The sequence below is a fragment of the Platalea leucorodia genome (assembly GCF_965183815.1).
Source record: "Platalea leucorodia genome assembly, chromosome: 17".
NCBI classification, from domain to species: Eukaryota; Metazoa; Chordata; class Aves; order Pelecaniformes; family Threskiornithidae; genus Platalea; species Platalea leucorodia.
Window position 1 is genome coordinate 5493979 of NC_138839.1, and position 21814 is coordinate 5515792.

General features: G+C 40.0%; 1 protein-coding gene across 2 annotated transcripts in view; it reads left to right on the top strand.

Annotated features, from left to right (window-relative positions):
• PEX14 (peroxisomal biogenesis factor 14) overlaps positions 1-21814 on the top strand; it is a 102274-nt gene that overhangs the window by 38157 nt on the left and 42303 nt on the right. The window lies entirely within an intron of this gene.

The window sequence follows — 21814 nt, forward strand, 5'->3', positions numbered from 1 at the left end:
CAAAAAAAGATTTGAAGTTTGTAAGAAATATCAGTCTCTTTTCTTCCAAACTGACTAGAGCAATATTGGCACCAGATGTGGAACTGTAGAATGTAGAAGACACAGTGGAAGTTTTTGGGTTAACTATTATCAGATCTTTTCTGAAATGAGGACAGTTTAGAGTTGTGGACTAGTTGGTCAGTTCTAACCTTAATGACATTGGCTTTAGAATGACCAGCTTCTAGGTGAAAAGGTCGAATGTTTCCGAAGAGAGCCAGAGAGAGGAATGAAGGGCGAAGGACTTGGTGAAAGTAAACAAGGTCAGGTTAAGGTCAAGCTTGGGGTCAACCTGACTTTCAGGCTGAAATGGTAAACTACTGACTGAGTTTAGCCCTTTTCTATAGCAGGGATAGAACAGATCCTGACAAATCCTATATCGTCTTAGACGATGGAACATACTTTGGCCATTGCTTACTGAGAATTTATTTTACTTTCTGACTCATAGCAGAACTGTCTTTCGTTCTTTTATTTCTTTTTAAAGTTTTTAATCCACAGGTTACAGTGCATGTCAGGTGAAGTTCACTCCATATTATGCTACCCTCCTGGGACCATATTGCTTAGATCCTTACCGCAAGATGTAAATAATAAGGACAATCTTACCTTGGAGTTAATTACATGCACTATGGAGCACTTTAAGCACTTGGAATGATACTGAAAATACAAACTCCAAACTTCAGAGGGGAGTGACCCACTTATACATTGAAGTCATAAGTACTTCAGGGTACATCAAATTCTATAGCTAAAAATCTTGAGTTTTGAAAAGTAGGGAAGCCTATGAAATATATATTATTCTGTTTCGAGTTATGAACTGTTTATTGAGATGCCTGAGACCTGATGTCATGAGATGGAGAGTTCAAGTATATGCACCACTTTGCTCATCTTGAATAGCAAAGGACCTAGAAGGGAATGGCAGTCTCTTTTTTTAGCCATGATATCATGACAAGTAGTTCATGGGTACATCATTTTGGGTGTGATCCTCTCACTGCTTGTCCTAGTGCCAGTTAGAGAACATTCCAGTCACATAGGTATGTTGCTTGCCCTGCCCTGCCATCAGGATGGCATTAAAATTTGGAGCCTGTTGGCCGCTGTGCGCCATGAGTTTTTCCTTGAAATATGTGGACCTACGGGGAGTAATTAATCATAAAAGCTTGGGGATTTCAACTCTATCATCGAAGCAATGAAGCAAGGGAAAGCTGAGCCTAAAAGCTGTGCTGATTACCCGGGGTAACCTGATACAAAATCTATTGTTGCCGAGAGATCCTTAGCCCCCAGTATATCGTGCAATATTATAACTGCCTGATCTTATTCTGTGCTGACAATGACCAGTTATTCCTCATTTTCTCTCTCAACACAGCTAGGTTAGAATTTCATTTGCAGAAGGTATTTAGAGCAATTTAGAGACAAATGTCTCTGGTGTTTGCTCTGCACTTCCCCACCGCAGGCTTCGCTGAACAGTTTTTAGTATCAGGAGCTCCATCTAATCTGTTTAATTTTAATAAATCCCTGACTGGGAGAAGAGGAAGGGTGGGGAGATGGAGGCACAGAGAAACTGTGGCCCAACTAATACTTCTTATGAATTACTTGGCTAATAATTACTAAAGAGCAGAAATGGTTTGGTAGAGCTGTTTGTTTGTTCCTCTTTGTTAATTAGCCCTCCTTTCCTTTGTGCTAATTGTTTGTTTGAAAACTTAACAGTAGGAGATAGGAAGGAGCAGGGTCCAGTAGTGCCTGTACCCAGCAGTCACTGGAAATACGTGCATGTGGAATCTGAGCACCGAGCTTACGTGACCTCTGTTCAGTGCTCGAGAGCACTGTCATGGTACCTATGTGCCCTAGCAGATGGAGGCAATTATTCTTGAAATGTAGATGCTGTGGCTAGTTTAGTCCGGAGTAAATGAGGGGTTACATGGTCTGGTAGGCTGTTCCCCCTATTCTCTGGCATACAGTCATTGTCATCCCAATGATAATGCTTATCCCCATGTTACAGATAGTTAGGCTGTCTGGTAGAGAAGTCCTCACTGCCAGTCAAAAAAGCATTTTCTGTGGAGAAACCATTTCATTTACAAGAGTCTCTTTTAAAATTATCTTTGTAGGAAATAATACAGAGGTACCCTTGTATTTTTTTCACAGTTACTCTGATCCAAGTTTCTTCAAGCAGAAATTGCAGTAGAAGATCTTTTTATGGACCCCAGAAGAAGTTCAGTGGAGGGGAATTTTCATATCTGTAGATAGCTGTGCAGTTTGTGTGAACTTGTCTTTCGTAGTTGCTTTTGTGGAACTGTACAGGAGAGGCCTGTGACTCCCCATAGTCTGGTTAAAAACTCCTGCAGTAGAGAAGGTAGTGCTGGGTCACCTTGTGTCTGTGAACGCGGAGGGAAAAGACCAGGTACCCGACCCCTGTGGGAGCCTTCCACCACCCCAGCTACATGTAGGCTACAGGGACAGGATTGGAGCATTAGCTGTGGGTGGGCTTTCAGGTCCTGCAGTCTCAACTTTGCCTAAGAAATTTCACTTTTGAGACTTGCAGAGATGATTCCGCCTTGAATTATAATTTTTTCTCCTTTTTTGTAAGCGTCTCTTTCCTAGAAAGGGCCAATCAAATTTTATTTTCTTTTAATATTAATTAATATTCAATATAGGAACTGGGTTTTGTCTAATGCATTTCAGTGCAGTGAGAAATGAAAGTTTCTTCAGGATCGTCTGCTGGACTGGGTCTGGTTTCTTGTGAAACAGTAGTTGCAGAGGCTGCAAGTAGGCTTTCCTGGTTACTTTCAGGTCAGGGGTTTGCTGAACTGCTCTCTCTGGAACAAGGGATGATAGTGTTGATGACAGTTGGGAGAGTGAGGGTGTCCTGGATTTGTAAAAGGTCTTTCAAAAGTTGGATGAGGTTTCTCTGTTGTCTTAAGCACTTTTAAACTCCCAAATACAGAGGCATTAATGAGAAACATGAAGTTATTAGAATCATTTATCATTTTCTTTGAAGCTTACACTGGCATTTTGTGTAATTTATGACATTTCCTCCTTTTTATCATGAACTTCTTCAGATGAAGGGAAAAACAGCTGTTTCCCCTCAGAGTATCTGAAAGAAAAGAAAGGAAAAAAAGATGCTGTTTGTTTTTTGTCCAACTCGCTGATTCTGCTGATGACATGCCACAGAATCAGCGGCGCCTTGGGAGTAATTAGACAGCATGTGGGGTTTAAACCCTTGTGGAAATGTGTCTGTCATCTAACTGTTGTGCCTCAGATGTCCTGTACTGCTCAGCTACCCAGCCGGTAACTCATGTGGCTTGTTAATTTTGTGTACTCTGAATCTGTAACTTCTGGCAAGATAGAGAAAGGGGGTGGAAGTGCACTATACATGTGGAGCTCTGTTTTTCAGGGTGCTAGTCTTTTGGGGCAGAGAAGGGAAAAACTGCTAGGTTACAGACTTATTGTGTAATCTTGGATGAAAAACTTTTTTCTTGGTTGCTTGTTCTCTTCATCTGTAAAACGAGTACGGTAATGCCTTTCCAGAGTGGGATTGTGGGAACAGACAAAAGCATATGAGGAGCTCAGAAATTAAATAGTGGTGGGAGAACAGAAGTGCATTAGGGCAAGTAAATGTATAATTGTTGAGTTATATTGGGAAAGCGTCCACCTGGAAGGTTGGGCAGTCTTCAGAAGATATGCTACCTGGATTGGTCTTTTGTCTATGCATGTAACATAACAGGCTACATGCTTCCAAAAGCAGTCGTGCTCTTGCTTGGTGAGATGAGTTGGAGGTTGTTGGAAGCGTTGCCCTTTTACATGTTGTTATCTACTAATCTGTTTCATTACTTTGGCTGGTAGGAAGTGAGCTACTACACAAGGTTTTCCTGTAGGTCTCGCACAATTTTTTGCAGTGCATCAGATTTCCAGAAAATTTTGCCAGTGTCATGATGCCAGGCAATGGTGATTTCTGAAGAGCTGAATAAATTATTTAATTGTACATGCCCCTTCCCAGTCAGAGCTCAAAGACACTTGATTCCCTGGAAACAAATGCTGTCAGCCCCAGAATCTCCAGTAGAAAACTGCCTTAATTTTCTTCCTTTTTCTGTAGTCTGTGTTCTTTGAAGTTGAACCCCTGTCTTTCCCTCTTTGCCAAAGAAACACAAGTGGATCACCTTGAGGACCTGAGAGAAGGGGGCACAGCCCACTGCTGGAGGGCTTTAAAGGAAGTAAATTCTTCAGCAGATTTCAATTTAACCCTCTTTTATTACTTTTCTTTTTTATAATTTAAGTCCATCTCATGAGGCAGTTTGCATGTCCTTGAATGGAATCTCGTTACCATGAAAGCTTTTTTAGCATTGATTTCATAACAGTCTTAATTTAATAGCGCCGTCATTACGGAGAGGCCCTGAGAGTGAGGCCCTAGCTTTCCAGGTCACTGACCTTTTAATTACAAACCTTGTTCTGATGGCCAGGTTATCGACTGGACAGCTCCCAACTCCTGCCCCCAGCATGCAGATGAAAATAACTGCCTTTCCTCCCCCACTTCCAGAAAAGGGAGGAAAAGAAAAGTAACCTCTTGTGTTTCCAAAATTAATTTTCTCCTTCAGCTTTACTTTGTAATTAATTCTTTAACATGTCTCAGTGAAGCTCGAACAGTTTTTACAAAGCTTTTCCTTGAGAAGAAAATACAATGCAAGCCAATAGAGTCCAGTGACAACTGATACCAAAGAACACAGTTAGTAGCCTGTGCTGTCAAAATACCTATTTGGGCCAAACTGCTATGGCCCTCCAAACCTTACACTTTTCTAGAAATTACCACATTTGATACAAGAATATGTGATTAGGCCGTAAGTGTAGACTATTCAAGGAATGCTAGATGACTTGTCCTTCTCTTCAAACATGCTGACAGAATATGGATTTAAGAGATGGCGAAGAAAAGGAGTGAAGACTTAACTTCACTGCACAACTGACTGTGTGAGTGAGCGCTTGTCCTGTTTTGTACTTGCAGATCGGGTAACTTGTTCTCTAGCTGTCTAGTAAGTGTTTTGTGCCAATGCCTGCGCAGACCTCATCACTTGTGCTTGCAAAGCTGCAAGTGAGACCTGGAATTCAGATACTGATAACAAAAATGTATTGCAAGAATATACTTAGTGTATTAAGCATCTAGAACAAACTAATGCACAGTGAGAGAAAGTTCACTAGCATAGGTAGAACCAGGGAGGGTGTGCTTTCTGGTTACTAAAGAAGTTTGGACCAGGTGTTCAAGTAGCATAAAGTAAGTCTAACAGCTTGTGTAGACTTACAGAAATGACTGGACAGGTTGAACGGAAGTCAGTGCATTCTACATTTGCATAATGCTTTTCATTTGAGCACGTTGTACCATTAACCATTGAAACTTTGCAGCTATTTGCATGGAGCATGTTTGATGGTGTGTATAGGGTTATCTAGATCTCACTGTGCTTTCCACTAAAAAGCATCCACCTCTGAGGTACAGGACAGCAGCTGCTTAACATCACTACGTGGTTTGTAGGAGAGGAAATGAAGAATACTTTATCTAAGTGATCTTGCAGAGGGAGCTTTAGGGATAGAGAATGTAATTACTGGGTAAAAAATTTACTAAGATTCTTGAAAAGCACTATGGGATATTTAATTACTAAAGATGCTTAGGCCTCTGTTTATGCCTTTGAAAGACAGCTAATGTGCCTTACAGTATTTTGCTTAGGTTAAAGAAAATTATGTCCTACACCTGTTCATGCTACCAGATTGTTCTTTAGGTGCCTCCCATCCAAGCTTTGGGTCGCTACAACCCTGCATAAATGAGGAAATCTGGTTGTGTCACAAGGAACTTATTAGGGACCCAAAGAACGAAGAGTGAGGGAATGAATGCTTTCACTGCTAACAAACTCGCAACAGTTCATATCTGAATCAGCATTATCAGTAGTCACATCTGGTTTTGACAATCTGCTGTGTTTGCCCAGTGCTGATAATGTTCCACATACAGGGAAGATTTCCAATGCTGGAGTCTCATAATCCAGAAGAATAGATGTGCTCGTGATCCAGAAATTAGTTCCACAGTTCTGTGTTTCGTATTAGTTGCCTTCCTTTTTCTTCCTGAAAATGATTGAGAATCTCTATCCATCTGCTGTGAAGGAGATGTCTCCCTGTCCTGCCAGTCTTCCGTCTGCGTATCTGTCACTTGCTGTTCAGCACCAGCCTATTCATCATGCTGACTCTTTTCCCCCATCAATTTTACCACTGTTTGTGTTACCTGAACTTGTCATGAACTTCACAGATTTTCTTGGCTTCTTTGGCAAGAAGAGACCTGCAGCAGTAGTTCTAACAAAATGTGATAAACTGATCAACCTTAGGACATCCTGGGGAATCAGGTATGGCTATTCTTTGGAGTTGTCAGGGGTTTTGGACCAAAATCTTTATAGTTGATAGAGAGCCTTCACTATCATTCCTCAAGATTTGGAAGGAAGTTTGGAAAAAGTAATCAATTTAGTCCCTATCCACATGGAGAAATCAGTTCATATCTTGTCTTTGACTGTTGTCCCAGTCACTAGGGATTCAAGAGAGGGCAGAAAAACACCTGACATTAGTTTAGGCATACCTAGCCGTGTGATGCAGTCTACAAAGGCAGGCAATCCTTTCTGTTTGCTACCGTTTAATGTCTATAATAGCCACATGATTAAGAAAAGTGTGTGTGTGTGTTTGATAGAAACTATAGTTACTTACAAGTGAGTTTGCTATTTTGTAAGAACATTGTACTCAGTGTACATTTCATTGTTTTATAACAGTTGGTTTTTAAAGCTCAATGGTATCTAGAAACTAGGTTGAACAATACATTTCTATCCCATTGGAAATTCTGAGATTTGGAAATTTGTTTTTATATTAAATAGGGATTAACATATAAAATCACGGAGTTGTTTTTTTTTTTAAATGAAATCTTATAGACCTGTGAGATCACTCCGTATTGATTAGACTGGAATCTTTAATATTGTAACTGATGATAAAAGAGATTGATGGAATAGTGTAATACGTACCATAGTATTACAGTGAAAATACTTGGAAAAATGGTTTTTGAATTGTTATGAAATCATTACTTTCCTCCAGAACATCTTGGGGCTTTTTGAAGAAACATTTTCTGTATGAAGTTCTAGCAGTTTGTTGATGAGCTCTACTTGGAAATAAAGAATTCTTTCATAGAAGAGTTTTTCACTAGCAGGAAAATACATCATCATGGTTACTGGATAGCTCCAACAAGCTTGTCATCTTGCACTGTTTATACTTGCACGTTTGGCTTGAATACTCTAGACTACTGGCTCTGAACTAAGTTAGTATGTTGCCGAACATGAGGGAGAAGGTCCTACTTGGGGCTGTTTAAAGGGAGCAGACGAAAAAAAGTCACGGAAAACTTAGGGTCTACTAATCTTCACAGTGTATTGGTTTAAGCAAGATTATTTGAAAAGGGCTTTGATACAAGCTCTGATATTTAATATTAAAACCATGAAAATCTGCATGACTTTCTCTTTGGTTTCTGTGTGAAGTGTTGAGAAGGTGGATCACAAGAGGCACCCCTTTGATGTTTAATGATGTTGTGAAGAAGCCATTGAGGGAGCGACTCTCAAATTTTACATCCTCCAAATGCCTGTATATGTATGCTATAACAGAGGATACAAGTCACATTAGCGGTAATATCCTTCCTCTCTCACTTCAGGCTCAACCTACAGTGATCTTGAACCGTTTAGATCTATACTCCACAGAACAAGAGAGGTGATTCATTTAGAGTATATTGGGTAAACAGTCTGCTACATCTCCTGCTTCTATCGGGCATCAGAAATTCCTCATGATTTCAGTAAAGAGTCCAGAATCACCTTTGCCATGGTTTCGTAGCTTGAAAATTATTGATAAATTGGAACAAACCGGTTTGGTGCCCAGGAAGTTGTGTATGCTACAAAATATTGGTTGTAAGCTTAATTTTAACAAATAATTGGAATGTCATGGGTTTAATAATGTCTCTCCACTTGGCTATCTGACAGTAACTATGTAATGCAAAAGAGCCGTTAAAAATGGCTTTGCAAAATTAACTCCTCTTGCTCACTGAGTGTGTTTTGAGTCATATCTGCCTTGTTTACTGTCAAAATAATATTTCCATTCCTGGTAGCATTGAAAACCCAATATGATTACAGCAGAGTGAGTTGAAGTCTATTCTAGAAGACAATGCTAAAACAGTCAGTTATATTTTGAGTCCTGAAATTGTTAGCCTTAGTGATGGGCAGAAAAGACCCAGACCCTAAGTCTGACTTGTAAATTGCATAATTTATTTATCATGTTTTCAAGTGAAAGTAAACGCAGAGTGCCAAAAGAAAGTCATTTCTGTGGTTACAATCTAAGAGCAGGCTCTGGAGATCTGAGGTATGACTGCTTGCTTGGCTTTGGGCAAGTTACTTATTCTCAGCTTGCCCATCTGTAAAATGGGGTTAATTACCACTTTTGCATTATTGACATAGTGAGATTTATGTTAGCTCTGTTTATAAAATGCTTTGATATGCTTGTTTCGGAGTTCTTGGTGCTGCAGCGTGTGATTTTTGAAGTTGCTTGCTGCAGTAAAAGCCACACTTGCAGAGAGGTTGAGAATTTACTTCCGTCAGCTGTGTATGGGAGGGGAGAGCTGCAAACTTTAGAATGTCAGAATGTCAAGGCTCAGGCAGATTGCGTGCAATCCTAATCCAGCCCTGCAGCTTTGACCTTTGAAACAAGCTTCACCTTGAGACAGTTGAAGAAATCTATGTACGTTTGTATAAAAATATTTTTGTGATAGAAGGAATTTGCTCTTCATGGTCATCCAGCCCAGGGTTTCCCCACAGTCTTCCTGGAGCAAGTAAAGGAATTCAGTTCCTGATCTGCTCTGTGAATGAACCTGGTATTCTAAGTCTAAAGAGACAGCCTTCTCTCTTGGGGCTAAAACAAGGAGTGTAATTAGGATAATCTGTGTTGCTCTTCTGCTGAAATCCATCTCAGACCTAATGATACTTTCCTGCTAGGAAAGATAAAATAAGTTCCCATATGACATAATTCTTTAGGTTCTCTTAGACAACATTTCTACCCTGTTTAAAACTCTGTCTTGGGTGCTCCTGAACATGAAATCCTACTATTTGCTTTTCTGCTACACACTGTTCCCTCTTAATTTTCATCTGGAGTGCAATCATTCTTCCGTTAGCTAAAAGGGGAATTTAGTCTCTGGTTCATTCTTTCCTGTTCTTTCTGATGGAACCTAGTCCAGGCAGACTCCACTCTCCTAGGAGGAGAGCAGAGAGTTCATTCTCAATGAAATCTGAGGCTCTCTGAAGTAAAAGCTGTTGACTTTGTCATACCGTGCAAATGTGCACTGCTTTTAGCAAGACAATAAAGGGTAAATGGGGTGATCTCTGCTCCTGTGGAGAGGTCGGGTGGTTACATTACACAATCTTCTAGAGCATCTTGCAGCAAATACATGGGTTATATTAAAAGTTGCAATCATATCATTTTTTAAAAGTAAATTGCTGACCTTATGCAGTGGAATCAGCTTTATTGAATTTCGCCAAAAATGCGTTTATAATCCCCCCCGCCCCCGCATACACATGATATTCATGTCCTTGCTGCCCATGTGGAAATGTCCCTTTTTATGGTGATAAAATTAAATTTGTCTTTGTCTCTGCCTTGCCTCACCTTTTAAGATTCCATCCTTAAGAGATACCAGTGGATATCTGTACCAGAGAATGAAGATGGGCAATATCCCTGCATGGATGGCTGGCTGACTGTGAGCCAACTGCCACAGAACAAATAAATAAGCTTTTCACATTTAGAGGACAAATAAAGCTGAGGACAGGTGTAATACAAGTATTTTTCTAGGAGTGTTGTGGCCTTAGCATAGGTAAGAATTTATTTTGACTTGGAAGTACTTAGGCTTTGCTTCTGGATTTTTTCTAATTGCCACACAATATGATGTGTAAAATCCACAAATAGTTATTGTGCTACTCATATACTACTGTGTTATGTGTCCTCCTTCAATAATAACTAACAGTAAAACCCTCTAGCCTTTGGCCACCTGCAGCCCCCTTCCTGAATTCACATAAGGAAAAAAAAAGTGTTTTGCAGCATGCTCAAGAATTTAGCAAACGTATATCCCATATTTCTATACCGCTTTGCGTATTTGAAGCACTTCTACAAATATGAGCTGACTAAGCTTGTGACACCTTTTGTGGAATGGCAAGATTGTAAGATTAATTTAATGTACTTCTGATTACATTTTCTCTTCTTGGTTAGACCTTTACATTCTCCAAACAGTTTGCAAGTTCCAAATTTCAGTGGGAAACAGAGGAAATACCATCCCCATTTAGATGGGGAAACTGAGTCAGATGTGTTAAGAACAGTTAGATCTGAGATAATTCTGGCTCCCAGTCATATATATAAAAATATAACCATACTGTGACATACTGTCAGTGTGATGTACTGGTGTTTATAGCATTTTCAGTAAAAGTACTCAAAGCATTTTCATGTTTATCCTCTCCAGGCCGCAGCAGCTTTGGGGGGGGTGGGGGTGGGTGAGGTTAAGGTAGTTTTATTCAATAAAATCAACGCAAACCATCTAAGTAAATGAAGGGGCAGGTTGGCCTCTGCAGTGTTAGCATGTATCCCTTCTTACAGCATCTCCCCCAACCTGTCTTCCTTTTAATGTGGCATTTAAAAGGCTGGTTGCTCAGAGGTACAGAGAAGAATATCAGAATATCATTGCTCCTGCTCTTCAAGTAACCAGGAGAATGCAGCTGTTAAACTCAGAAATATAAAACACATGTTTAAAAGATGACTCTGTATGTGTTTAAAAAAGAGAGCGAGAGAGGATTCAAGGGAACCAAAAAATAGCAGCTTCCATTACTGTAATTAAATGGCAGCATTTAACCTATCAGGCCGTTGCGTGTATGTGAGAGACGAGCAGGGAGCTGCATTTGAAATGATCGCTGTCTTCCTTGGGGGATAGAGTAGTTAAATAATTTGTTTGTGAGGTGTGAGTTCAGTGTCGGGTAAAGCAAGTGCTTGCGTGTGTGTGTGTATCTTAGAAGCTAGGGATGGCTGTGTGTTTACTGAGAATACCCTGGAGGTCGGTATTTACTAGCACGTGCACTGTCAATAAGAACACAAGCTGCTGTTGCCCATTTGTTAGGTTATCTGCAGAGTCAGGGCCTCACCTGGTCCCAGATATTGCATCATAAAAGGAGAGCTTTTTTCATGCTAGGCCACCTGAGACAGACAGGAGTAGCAGGAAAAGAAAACCAGGGGAAGAAAAGAATCCAAGTTCTCTTGGTGAACTTCATCTACTGCAGTGACTGTAAAGGGTAAGTTATTCTATCTGGTCGTTGGACTTGGCACTCAGGAGTGTGGGGGCTGTCATCCCTGGGGGACCAAGGACGAAGCTGCTGCTCAGAGGTCTGCCCCTTGAAGAGCACGTCAAACAGTTGCTTCCCCTGCCACAGTGTTCCACCTGTGCCTGGCATGATTCCTATGCTTCAAGACCGTAGAGTGCAAAATAATCTGGAGAGAGAGGGATGTGCAAAGTGCAGCCTTGGCTCTTCCTCATTGACCCTGACTCCGTGAAAAGCTCTTTGGGCACCCCTGTACTGTGGTGTTGATTAGCCTTTTGGCACCCCGGAAAGGAGACGCGTTCTTATGTAGCGCCCAGAAGGGAGTATGTTCCCATTTTTATTCATTCCCTTTTTATTTGTGAGGTGATTCCTTTGTTTAGGGGATATCTCCTAGTCCTGGAACTCCAAGAGCTATACTCATACAGTATGAGGATAGTAGATACTAGTAGCAAGTTTTTCAGCTGCCTCACCTGCCGATCTGACTTGTGTTATGTTGCAGGAACATGCCCATAAATGTTTCTTAATCTTCACTGCAGTTTCTGTGTGAATTCTGTGTAGCCACTCCCATTTTAACTCCTGGGCTGGAACTTTCATGAGACACTAGAAGACAACTGACAGTGTTAAAAAAATAGATATTTCAGTATTTCCATTTTGAACATTCAACCCCAGTGACTGGATTTTGAGGGCAACACTTGGCCAAAAGGAGACCAGAGAGATGCCATGTATTTTAGCACCCAGTCAAAGCAAAGCATGAATGTGAGTCCTTGTGCAGTTTGGTGAGAGTTAGAATCTGGAAGTATTTCCAAAGATGATCTACAAGCACAAAAAAAAAAAAAGGCCGAACTTGTTACTTGAATAAATTATTTGTTGCAAATGCCTTACATAGCTCAAATGCATATAGCGTATGTATAGATTCTCAAAACTGTCAGTTAGTCTTTGTACATGATAATTGTCAGTGTCAGTCTCAAACGTTTTACAAAGGGTACTGTGTAATATTATTCCTGTTTTACAGATGTAGAAACTGAGGCAGATGGAGGTTAAATGACCTACACAAGGTCAATAGCAAGGCTGGGAATAGAACCCAAATGTGTAGAGGCTTTTTATTATACTAATAAGGAAACTCTGGAGGTGTGTTTGGCATGGTAATCGTAACCCTAGAGAACTAGAAGCAGTTAGTATGTTCTGTGTGTGTCCCGAGGGAGCAATGATGAAACTCCTTTTCTACCTTACCACTCCAGTTCTCCGTGTGTGGTCACCATAGTTTTTCCACCACTTAACCTCGTTATTTTTAGTATTGTTAGCATTAGTCGTCCTTTGGGCGTTTAATCCAGACTGCTTTAATTTTCTCCAGAACTCTGAAGAGCTGTTGAAGGCACATAGGGAGAAAAAAATAACAATAAACAAACCAAAACATGAAAAATGGTCTTTTGAAACTTCTGCTATTTTGTTGACTTGTCCCCTAATGTTTTTTGTCTTCACTCTTCTTTTATCATGAAGGGCCCTGCTTGGATGTGTAATCTTGGTTTCTTAAAAGTTCATTTGCTATTGTTTCTTTCTTCTCCACCCAAGATTAACATCCTGTATGATGACATAGGTGGTTGTTGTCTAAATGGACGCGATGTAACCAACAAAATTGTGAAGGGTGGGTGGAGAAATATTTATACAGTTGTGTTAAAAATTACAAAGTAGGTTTGCCTTTTAAACAGAAGGTATTTCAACACTTATTGGCAGCATCAGCCTTTAATTTTACAGGTGGCTAGCTTTGTAGTAGCATTCAGCAAACAATATTTTAATGGCATGTAAAAAAATTTCTCTAAAACAAAAGAAAGAAGAACGAGGGTCATTTACAATCTGTAATGAATACTTGCTGACATGTCTTTTTATAATAGTGTACTAGCGTGTCTGCCTTTCTGGGGGGAAGCGCAAACCAGATTTACCTGAAACGTTTGTACCATAATAATCAAATATGTAGCATTTAGATGCATTTTTCTTAATTGAGCTTATCTTCTCAGTGCGATGATACCTGACTTCTCAGTGTCTAACATTGATTCCACTTTATAGAAACTGGGTTAGAGGAGCAAAACCACTCTATAAGGTTGTGAAAAAATACCTGTCAGAAAAAGGACTTCGACTCCTGTGTTCATGGCTCCTCACCCAGTGTTAGTTTCTTTACATTTCCATATGTTTTTCCATACATACTTCCATGTATTTTTACATTTTCTTACAAACATGCAGCTGTAGCTACTGTTCTCTGTGCTCCTTAGAGCAACTTCCTGACAGAGAGAGTACACAGTGCGCACTGTCGTACTGCATATTCAGTACGTTCCGTTTTGTGCGTTCTTCAAACACTCAAAGTTAATTTAGTATACACTTTATATGATTTTTCGGGTGATAAGTCTGGACTAAATGGGTTTGTTTTGTTCCTTTCTAAAGTTTAAAGTTTTGAAAGTAAAAGAGGAAATAAATAACACTGAGGCAGTTGCTCTTTACATTGCAGTTAATCTTAGTCTGCAGAGGCTACTCTCTGACGGGTATTGTCTAATGTAGAAAATATCCAGATGCTCTTGTTAGTGTGCTTGGGGCAATCGGTAATTCCAGAGTAATATAAGGAACTGGGAATGGTGCATCAGGACAGACTTTCTCGTTCTTATATATAGAACTAAGTAATTCTTCAGATATTCTGACAAACCTGGGTAAAGAATTCCTTAGAATGGCTTGAAATTGCTGTTCTTTTACACAATTCCTTTCTTTTGAACACAGAGTTGGGGAAAAAGAGAGTTTGGTTCTAGAATTGCAGGCCAGTCTAGTCCAGTAATAACAGACCAGCAGTGACTTCTAATCTGGAGTTACTCCACGCTAGGGCCACTCTGCTAGGTCAAATCTAACATGGACCGTATTCAGGCCCATACCACTGAAAGGCCTGGTTATTCTTTGCTGCAATAACAAAGGAGATGCTGGAGTTACAGATGTCTGGTTGACTGCAGATCCTGCAGGCCAGCTCCTTCTACTTCAGTGCCGGAATTCTTGTGACGTGCTCGTTCAAGTTGTTGGAAATACAGTTTAAAATTGGCATTTCAAAGGTAGATCAAAACAAAACCTCCTATATTGCCAGTGTTTTACCTTACCCAAATTTAGAGACAACCTTTGGCTTTCTCCTTAGAAGCTCCTAAAGATATTATCACAGATCAAAGAGTAGCCAAAGGCCAATCATTTTGTTACGATTGTTCAACAAGCTGCTTAACAAAATATTTTTCTTTCACACAAAGTAAGCGGATCTGAAGCACAAACGTTTTCTGACACTGCTGTTTTTAAAATTTGTGGTAAGTTTCGGTAATGAAGTTTAGTTTCTAGGTTTTTGAAGTGCCATGCACCAAACTGTTCTACTTTTGGAAATGAACTTGCAGAAAAAATTAATATCCTTTCACCTCTATAGCATGTTTTTTGTTGTAGTACCCAATTTAATAGAAAGGAAATTTTGTAGACCTGCTGTGTACTCTGCGTAAGCAACTTCATTTGTGTGCGCAGTGTTTTTCTTTCCAACCTGTCTTTCCTTCACATAGACTGTTGAACAACTTGGGTCTGACTGCCTTCTACTCTGTTTCTGCACAGTACCTGGCACAATACCTGCACAGTGAATGCCTTTGGGGGTCTCTAAGGAGTATTGTAGTACAAGTAATGAGGATCAGGAACCATCACCATGAGACTTTTTTCTCTGCAGTAATAACAGCAAGCATTTGCAGATCACAGGTTGGGTATGCTTGGAAACTTACCCGTTTAGTGTATCTAACACTTGTTTTCTCTGAATGCATAGTCTTATTTCTAGGAAGGCTGTCAGTTGTGGTAACAAATTATGACAGCACTATGGTTACTAGAGTAGTGTCTCTCCATGATCTGGATTTTCTGCCATATATGGGCTTCTTTTAAACAAATGTCAGAGCCTTGGTTATGTTCTATTCCTGATAAACTACCTTGCAATTGGCATCCTGGCATAGAGCTGTCAAAGCCTTCAAACCCCAAGGTAGATATTAATTTCAAATACGCAGAGGTTTTTGTTCTCTAGGTAGTGTTCTCACATCAGGTACTGGCTGAGTTGGATGTCCAGTGTTCCCGTGTTACAACATCGGCTTCCAGCTTAGTCACTGTCATTGTCTCTTCGTCAGCGGTGCAACAGACAGCTGGACTTACTCTACCATTGTCCGCTCAAAGGAGGCTTTCTATCAGGCACTGTTCTGCTGTATGATAATAGAAAGGAAAAGCTGAAGGCAAGAGACCTAAAAATAAAACCCATAGATGATGATAAAATAAAATTTCCCCCTATTTTTAGAAGGAGAGATTTTTATTTATGTTACAGGAAGACTTGTTTCCTCTGTCTTTTTTGCCGATCATGGTATTCTTAGAATGACTCTGTAATAGACAGGTCTTCGGAAGAAGGTACCCAAGATTGAAGTTTTGCTGTGTTTTTGCAGATGCTTGTTGTGTAGGAATTTAACTGTGCTTTTTAACAAAACTTCTGGTTCTGTAATTCAGGTTACTGAAGCCTTCTGGACATGTCTTGCTTGATTTAGAGTCATATTGCTGTCTGCCTTTTTTGTAATTTGAACTTTTTGTAAAGCAAAAATTTTGCCTGTTGAATTATGCTGTCTGCTACCTGAAAATTTGTTGTAGATTAATTCAAAAACAAGGCATCCAAATCCTGTTAAGGCTGTGATAGCACTGCATCTAATAGGACTTTTGCATTTCAGAATCCCGAGTCTGAGTCCCATTATCCAGCCAGTTTGTCCTGCATGTTGTTCCTCGTATTCTCCTCTTAGTGCCTTGGCCCCTGAAATATATAGCTTAGTACTAGGGGCTTTTACTTAAGGTATCCCTTCCTTTTTTTCTACGTGGAACAGAGATAACATACTTCATATAAGCAAGGAGCTTACTTCACATTAGAAGAGGAAGACCTGACCTCTCTTACTACAAGTGAAACTGTATTTTCCCTGCCTTGAAGCTACTAGTGAAATACATTTCGCACTGACTTATAATGCTGTGATTTATGCTGTGATATGCTTTGTGATATTACAATGTCCTTTTGCCTTTGTGTTTGATTTTTTCCCCTCTAATAAATTTTAGTGGGTATGTTGTCAGTGAACAGGGGTATTTACCCAAAATGCCCGTAGGAGAATGAGGCATTCTCCCTCCTGTCTGCTGCCTCAGAGAAGGAATCCTATGCATTTCCCCCCCCCCCCCCATTAATCTTGCTGCAATTTTTTCTTCTCTATCTTTCCTCCTTGTTTTGAAATAGTATTAACAAGGGAGATATTTTTAAATAGAAAACAACTGGAAGGAAACATATTTCTCTTTCTCTCATGTGCATACACATGTGTTACACACAAACATGAATGAGTGACTAGAAGCAACTTTTTCGTTTTACATTTTGAACTTCTCATATATAGAAAACTGAGAAGAAAAGTTGTAGTACTTGTTCCTGTTTTTTCCATTCCAAGACATGCTAAGCAAGTCACTTGCCCTTTCTTATTCAGAGTGAAAATACTTTGATCCAGTTTTCTGAAGACAATACTCATTTCATAAGAATATTTAATCAGTAGAAAATAGGGAGGATTTAGTTTGTTTGTTTAGTATTTAACCAAGTGAATAAGGCAGATTAGGGGAGGGGGGGGGGACTGGACCCATAAACAAGGTGATATATAATATTTTTTTTCGTTCTCCTTTTAAATAAATACCGATCAGCTTTATGTTCAGAGACAATAGGAGCCGTTGGCTTAAATTTGCAGTTTACTGTATTTATGGCTGTAATATCAAGGTGCTGCCGTCGTAATTTCATGCCCCAATGAGAAGAGCAAGGTCGAAGCAAATGCTTCCATCGGCATCTGCTAACACACTAACTCATAAACAAGGCCCGGCTGGATCAGGTGGCACGGAATAATACAGGCTAATGAAATACAGCACAGCTTTCCATTACTGTTAGTTTTTACAGTGTCGTCATTACGTGTAATTTATGTTTAAAAAATTCAATTTTATACAAGGCTCTGGGAAATAGGGGTCTGCAGGTCACCCGACGACTTTTAACGGCTCTGAGAGTCCTTATTGCACTCTACTGTTCCAACAAAATGTTAATAATAAATAAAAAAAAAAATCCTCTTTTACTTTTTCTCTGGTTTGCATATCTTGCTCTGTCTTTTTAATTACAAGTGGCTAAGGAGAGTTTGGGGCTCTAGATGATGTCAGGAGTTATCCCCTTTACTGATGCTCCCAGAGGGGGGTTACTATCTGCTTGCTTTTCTTTTGTCTGTCCATCAATCACCTGGGGTCCTGTAAATGGAGTAAACACAGCTGAGGAGAGGGAGATACTTAACAACCTCTCTCCCAAACCCTCACCCTCTGACATTGCCCTCCTCTCCTCCATTACACTTCATTTTATTATAGACTCCAAAAAGCTTGGCCAGGAAGAGAAACTGCTGCCAGATTTATTTATTTATTTATATTTGTTATACCAAAATACTTTTTATTTTAACCGTTTCCTTCCCGGTTGGCTCACTGTCAGTCAGGTTCTCCTTCCTTATTTTAGTGCTGTGCAACTGAGGTTAGAGCACCTTTATCAGTTCTGATTGCTGCTTAGTCACCCTGATGGGTTAAAGTATATAATGTTTCTTAAAGATTGCAATTGCATAATTAACAGTCTCATAGATGAATAAAGCTGTAAGAATTCAAAGCCCTTTCAGTAACTTTTCAAATGATTTTTATTTATGCATTTTTCGGCCTGACAGTTGAGACCAGTCAGTTACCCTTTGATGTTGGGGTTCCTTTACACAAAGTTTGAGCTGGAAGTGGAGCAGCAGGATGTTTACATTCAAATACAGTGTGTTAATGTAAATGAAGGGTAAAGAAAATCAGAGTGATGTTTCTGAGACCTTAGGTTTTGTTAAAACGTTGGGTTGGGCTGGGCCTCGCGAATGCCCCGTGAGCTAAGATGTGTGAAAGAAAATGGATCAGGAGACTATGCCTTTTGAAATGTGTTCAACTAAGCACAAAGTAGGATATAGGACAAACATTTGATAAAAGAATCATCCAGCATTGCATGTAACTGACTGAACAGGTGGAATCATTAGTCTGGATCAGATCCCAGAAGGTTTTTATGATGATTCTTTTAAAATGTGGCCATGTTCTTTCTGAGCAGAGTTGACTCAGTGGCTTCCAGGAACCCGGGTGTAATGTCATTTCAGGGTGTCTACCAGTAGATCTTCCTTTTAGTCATGTGATACCATACACTAACTTCGGGTAGTCATATAGTTTGTTGTAGCTAAACAAGTTGTCCAGTTATATTGTGTTTTCTTCTTAATAGAAAGTGTGTGCATGTGTGAGGAGAACAACAACAGATACCACCCTCTGCCCTGCATCCCTCCCCTGCCTTTTGTCGCTGCAAAAGGGGGGGTGTGATGATTGCTCCAGGGTGGGCTGTCAGAGTGGTAATAAAGCTGGCTTTGGACACCCGCAAAAGGAACTTAATTCTTCCCACCACCCTTCCCTATTACGGCAGCATTCTTAAGTTCTTCCTAACCAGAAATTTGCTCCCTAAAACTAATGTTGCCTTCAGGTTGTGAAAATCTTGCATGAATTACTGGGTTGAGCAATGCAAGCAGGAATATAATGAAGAAAAAGATATGCTCCGTGGATGGGGTGGGAAAAAGGGTTGTCACTGAAATGTCAGAGCCTGTGTCAGAGAAGGGGAAGAAAAAACTTAGTGGCTCATCTAGTTAAGCTCATGCAAGGGTTTTGCATTGCAATTATTGCTACTGTGTTTCATCCAGAAAATAGAGAAGAATGGATTTACAGTAAAACAACGGATTGGGACTCACGTCTCCTGAGTTTTATTTTCTGACTGTCAGAGGTTCAGTTCTGACCTTGGAGCACTTCTCATATCTGTACATCTCACTTCTTCCTCATCTGTAAAGTACGGATAACAGTGCTCCTCTAAGTACTCCTCTACTTCAGAGTGGTCATAAGAGGAACAGTATTTTGATGGACATGAGGTCCTTATGTTAAAGAGTAGTGGATATTATAAAAGGGCCTAAACAGAGAGTCAGGTCTTAAAAGTTATGGGGCAAAGGAGCTTTTTATACAATACCCGAGGTGCAGGCACCAAGAGATGTTTGTGACAACCCACTTTATTCTCTGACTTGCTCTGATTCTGTGTTTGACTACGATTTACAGAGGCTGAGTGATCCCTGAAAATTGAGCGGCAGCAGTGACAATCACAAAAGAGGGTCAGCAAGAACCTTTGAGTGCAAAATAATCATGGGTGCTGGATTATTCAAATCAACACCCTGAAGCCTGAAAAGGAAATTTTAAGGCTTAGTGAAAATTGTGACTAATTCTTTGCAATGGCTGTGGTGTTGTAGAGGAATGAAATGGATGGTTGGGGGAAGGGAACAGGTTTGCATTCTGTAGGGCTATGAAGACAGTTTCCTTGCATCCTTCTTCTCAGCTCAGTCCTTGCTCAGTACCCTCTGCGGTTAGATTATTCCTTGCAGATAGCAATCAACTGGAAGGAAGTGTGTGTCTAATTTGCATGAGATTATTTAAAACAAAAAAAAAGGTCTGCATTAGTCAGGGTGATGGTAAACAACGCAAAGAGATGCCTTTTATAATATAGCCGTGGCTCAGCTTTCAAAGCCAAATATAATTCACTTACAATTGGCAGTTTCCTTTATTGTTCCTTTTAACCTTTTGCATTCTGCATGGTCTTGATCTTGCTGAAACTCCAGAAGAACTAAAATGTTTGCTTTCCAAAGTGTTGAGAAAGTGGATTTAGAGCAATTCTTCTGTTAAACAGAGGTGATTTTCTTGACATACCTATTTGAGAGTTATATTAGACACAAAGCTCCAGTTTTTGTGGCACTGCTTTTGCATCCAAGGGCTGTGGTATTATTTTTGGGTTGCCAGCTTCCTGCTAGGTTAGAACAATGAATGGACCACGAATACTTTTTTATATAATGCAGTGATAGAAAGACTGTGATAAAATAAAGCAAGGTGAGAGATTGGAACAGATGACACTTTGATCTGGTTTAGAAATTCCCACTTTTCTATGTAATTAATATATCGAGGTTGAATAATTTGGGGCATAGAAAACTCATACTGTGTGCATACATGTGTGTAGGTGGCGAATCTGAAAAAAATACAGTCCAAAGAGAATTTTGATGAGTTAGTTATAATTGCCTGAGGACAGTCTTAGAATATCCTGTGCCTTTTTGTTAGTGTGTGTGAGAAATGACAACCATGAAGACAGGTGTATTTCTGAATCCACAGATGACTAGTTGCAGTGCGGACTTACGCCATATATATGCTTAAGGAGTCAGCTCCGGGAGATTATTCCCTTGATGCTTAGAGATGACAGGGCCTTAAAAACATCTTGTTCAGGTGAATAAAAAGGAAGCATTTCGAGGTGATGGCACTCCCAGTCTTCTCCTCTGATAATTAAGAAGGGATGTAGTTGTGATGTTCTTTTGTATAATGCCACTACTACCACGAACAAGACCACTTCACAAGGCAGCAGAATAGTCCAGGGAAGTAAAGAGAATCTTAATGTGCACTACTTTGCACAGGATTCAAACCAGGATCTCAAACATGAAGTTTCCCGTCATTCTATCATTCACATCAGCTTTTTCTTCACAGTACAGCAGGGTTTTAATGGAAATAGTGATGCTTGAACGTATCGCTAGTTGACAAGACCAGAAAAATCCTAGAAGTGCATTTTATCTGCGAAAGATTGTAGGTTTTTTTCTCCAACAGGATGAGACTCGAAGGGGCAGTACGGGTAGGAAACAATAAGCATTGTTGCCTACTCTTTTTGTAGAATGAAGTAAGGATCCTCCATAACTTCCGTACGTTTCTAAGTGTTAAATATTATCAGACTTGCTATCTTTGCATGGAAATAGAACAAAATGCCCTGTTCTAGTGGGAGCCACATTTGCAGCCAGCAGCTAATATTGTCTCCATGTTTATGAAATTCCATAGTTGCTAGCGATTTGCCGCATTGGCATCTGTTTGTGCTTTCTCCTACACTGGATAATTAGGCGCTGGTTAAAACAGTTTCTTTCTGATTAGGACTTCACTTTTTAACACGGATTAGACACCATAAATATTGCTTTTGTGACTAGAACAGTAGGTTGAGTTGTGTTCATGTGCCTTTTACTACTCTCAGTGCAAGTCTTGTTCCATACTGTCATGTGTGGTTTTGGTTCCTTGCTATTTGAAGCATGCATACAAGTAATGGGGTGATTTTGTCAGATTGCAGGACCAGAGATCAGGAACTTCAGATTTCTGATACTGTATCTGACACTGACAGTATTCTGTTCTGTTAGAGAAATCACCTAACTTCGCTGTGCATCAGTATCTGCATG